The 4,018-nt window shown below is 35.1% G+C and overlaps 1 protein-coding gene and 1 long non-coding RNA gene across 3 annotated transcripts in view; both read right to left on the bottom strand.

Moving 5' to 3' along the window:
- The window catches only part of LOC122068724 (zinc finger protein 706-like), a 20,874-nt gene that overhangs the window by 10,124 nt on the left and 6,732 nt on the right, over positions 1 to 4,018 (bottom strand). The window lies entirely within an intron of this gene.
- Positions 1 to 4,018, bottom strand: part of LOC122068725 — a 12,766-nt gene that overhangs the window by 7,533 nt on the left and 1,215 nt on the right. Inside the window, exon 2 of the long non-coding RNA XR_006137226.1 lies at positions 1,894 to 1,899. This is a non-coding gene — a long non-coding RNA (uncharacterized LOC122068725). The remainder of the gene's footprint in view (positions 1 to 1,893; positions 1,900 to 4,018) is intronic.

Genomic DNA, 4,018 nt, shown 5'->3' with positions numbered 1-4,018 from the left:
TAAAAAAAAACTTCACTTATCAACCAGCCAACAGTCACTGTAGGAAGAAAAAAAAAAAACTAATCATACGAAGAAGGATGAAGCAGGGAGAAGAAAGAAGAAAGAAGAAAAGAAGGAAGAAGCAGGGAGAAGAAAGAAGAAAAGAGAAACAAAAAATCGCACAAATCAGAAATTTAAAATACAAACTAAAACATACCTGGAGAAGAATCGAAGGAGAAGGAGAAGCCGGAGGTTGTCGAAGGCTGTCGAAGGAGAAGGAGAAGGAGAAGCCGCCGGAGAAGAATCGAAGGAGGCGGCTGCCACGGAGATCGCCAGAAATTAAAAATACAAACTAAAACATACCTGGAGAGAGATGAAAGCACTTCGTTGGAGATCGCCGGATGTCGCCAAAGGCTGTTGGAGGAGAAGGAGAAATCGCCGGAGAAAGGATCGTCGGACGTTGGGGCTTGGGGGTTTGCGTTTTGGAGGCAAAGTAGCAAACTGAGAGAGAATGAGAGGCACGATTTTTACTGATTTTGGTTTTTTTTTTTATTTAATTTTTTTTCTATATGGTAAGGGTTTTTATTTTTTATATGGTTTTTGATCCAATGCATCACATGTGCATCAGAATTTATACACCTCCCAATGAGAATATGTAATTTGGAATTTTCATCAAGCAATTTTAAATTTTATTTTAAAAAAAAAATTGATCCAATGCATCACATATGCATCAGACCTTATACACCTCCCAATTAGAATATATAATTTGGAATCTTCATCAAGCAATTTTAAAATTTGTTTAAAAAAAATGATCAAATGCATCACATGTGCATCAGACCTTATACACCTCCCAATTAGAATATGTAATTTGGAATCTTCATCAAGCAATTTTAAAATTTGCTTAAAAAAAAAATTGACCCAATGCATCATATGTGCATCAGACCTTATACACCTCCCAATTAGAATATGTAATTTAGAATCTTCATCAAGCAATTTTAAAATTTGTTTAAAAAAAAAAATAGTAACCGATGATCTGGCCCGGATAAGGTAAGGTGCGTCAACTCTTGCATTGCGGGATAGCATATTCCGACGTATGGTGTTATAAAGTTCTAATTCACGGTAACCTATTTTCAAATGTTTCCAGTAATTATGATAGATTGAAGATATACGTGGATAAAAAAAATATACGACAAGAAGCATTCAGTCGTCGGTCCTGCGGATGTGATAATGTGTTTTTTTAAAAAAAAAATTCAATCCAATGCATCACATGTGCATCAAAACTTATACACCTGCCAATGAGAAAATGTAATTTGGAATCTTCGGCAAAACAATTTTAAATTTGACTTTTAAAATAGTGAGCACATAAGGCGACTGCCTCATACATAAGGCGTCGCCTTTTAGCGCCTTAGTGTATAAGGCGGTCGCCTTTCACACTTCTCGTAAGTCGGCGGACTGCCTTACTACCAAACGTCAGCGCCTTAAAAACTATGCCGACAATCTTGTTTACCACATCTCCTTAGCTTTGATATTAAAGAATACAAAGTCGATCTCAAACTAGTAGAAATCTAGTGGGAGATCGCTTGCAACCAAGGATCGAATGTATAAGGCCAAATAAAAACAGAATTTATTTCATAACACACATAAAACAAAATATATTTACTTCTTTGAAGTTACATAGGAAGGCCAATAATAGGAAAAGAAAAGAAAAGAAAAGAAAAGGAGGGTGTGGAGGGTGGATATAGGGTAGTCATTCTTAGACTCGGGCTTCTCACCCATGGCTTCTCATCGTCTTACTCTATCTCACAACCATTGCCTCTCACAGCTTCTAATATTTTTTTCTTCACTTCATTGTTCTCCTCATTGAAGGGAATACATGTATTTATAGGCTAACTTAATATAAACACAACTACCAACATTTACCTTACTTAGACTTTCAACAAAAGGAAAATTGGACTTGGACTTCCAAACAAAGACAAATATGCTTCTTTCAACAATGGCTGCTAGAAGTCATCAATTTTCCAGAATTTCTCTTTGTTCACATTTCGTGTTACTGTTTAGATGAGCAACTCGTTAACATTAATCTACATCACTTAGTTTTGTTGCACATCCATTTTAACATCCTTATATCTACTACACAGAGCTAATCTATACGACATTTTTTAATTGCCCAACATTCTACCCCATACATCATATGCAGTCGAACGACAGTCCTATAGAACTTTCTTTTAAACTTCAAAGGAATACGTCGGTCGCACTACACTCCGAACGCACCTCTCCACTTCATCCATTCCACTTTAACTCTATATGAAGCATCATCCTCTATATCACCTTCTTTATTTATGGTTGATCCCAGATATCTAAATCAATCACTTTGCAGGATCTCCCTCTCTCCTAAATTTTTGCCATATTGTAATCCATCATAGCTTGACTAAAGTTACACATCATATTACTCCATCTTCGATCTACTTATCTTAAAACCTCTTAATTCTAAGGTTGATCTCCATAACTCTAACTTAGCATTAATCCTTGTTTTTGTCTCATCCACCGAAATAATATCGTCAACAAAGAGCATACACCACAGGACCTTATCTTGGATGTTCCAAGTTAAATCATCTATGATGAGCACAAATAAATAAGGGCTTAAAGCTGATCCCTAATGTAGCCCAATTGTAATTGGGAATTCACTGCCTTGACCTCCCACTATTCTCACACTACTCACAATGCACTCATATTTCTTTAATTATATCCACATATTTACTCAACACCCTTCTCTTCTAAGCTACATGTTAAATTAACTCTCTAGGGACTCTGTCATACATTGTTCTTGGTCAATAAAGACCATATGGACATCCTTTTTACAGACTCTAAATCTTTCCATAAGACTCATGAGTGAGTAAATAGATTTTGTTGTGGATCTATCTACTATCTAGCATAAAACCAAATTTCTCTCTGAGTTAATAAATTCTCTTCTTAGTGAGCTTCAATAACGTTCTCCCATAGTTTCATAGTATAACTCATTAGTTTTATGCCTCTATAGGTATTGCAACTCTGAATATCACCCTTATTTTTGTAGATTGGAACTACAATACTTCGCCTCCATTCATGTGGCATTTTTCTTATGTTCATAATCTTGTTAAACATATTGGTTAACCAAGATGATATAGATTAATGTTCAGGAGTTATTGATAATGTGAACAGTAACACAAAATATGAACAATGAGAAATTTTGGAAATTTGAAGATTTCTAGCATCCATTGTTGAAAGAATAATAGTTGTCTTTGTTTGAAAAAGGAGTAGTTGTTTTGTCCAAGTTTTCTTTGTTTGAAAGTCTTAAGTCCAATTTTTCTTTTGTTGAAAGTCCAAGTTAGGTAAATGTCTGTGGTTGGTGTCTGTATTAAGTTTGCTTATAAATACATGCATTCCCTTTAACAAGGAGAAGAACAATGAAGTGGAAAAAAAAAAAGATTTAAGTTGTGAGAGGTAGTAACTATAAAAGGTAGTGGCTGTGAGATGCAATGAGACTGTGAGAAGCCCGAGTTTGAGATAGACTACCCTATATCCCCCTTCTCTACCCTCCTCCTTATTATTTCTTTTGTTTTTATTGGCCTTCCTATGTAACCCCAAAGAAGGAAATAAATTTTGTATTATATGTGTTGTGAAATAAATTATGTTCTTCTATTTTTGTTTTCCCCGATACATTTGATCCTTATTGCAAACAATCTCCTACTGGATTTTTACTGGTTTGAGATCGACTTTGCATTATTTGGTATCAGAGCTAAGGGGAGGTGGTAAACAAGGTTAATAGTTTTTTAATCCTACTTTCCTTTGAAGGATGATCATGCAAGTCTAATTCAACATTTCTACCAAACTTGCGGAGGAGTTTTTTTTTTTTTTTTTTAAAGATGGGGAGAGTTGATGTAGATCAATGTTCACGAGGAAGAGATTTTTTACATCCCAGAGGGGTTACAATTGGAGATTCCATTCTTCTAGTATAAAAGTTTCTATAAAAATGGGAAATGTCCTATGACTAGGAAATGCC

This window comes from Macadamia integrifolia, unplaced genomic scaffold, assembly GCF_013358625.1.
Source record: "Macadamia integrifolia cultivar HAES 741 unplaced genomic scaffold, SCU_Mint_v3 scaffold453, whole genome shotgun sequence".
NCBI classification, from domain to species: Eukaryota; Viridiplantae; Streptophyta; class Magnoliopsida; order Proteales; family Proteaceae; genus Macadamia; species Macadamia integrifolia.
This window is presented reverse-complemented; position numbering and strand designations above follow the sequence as displayed.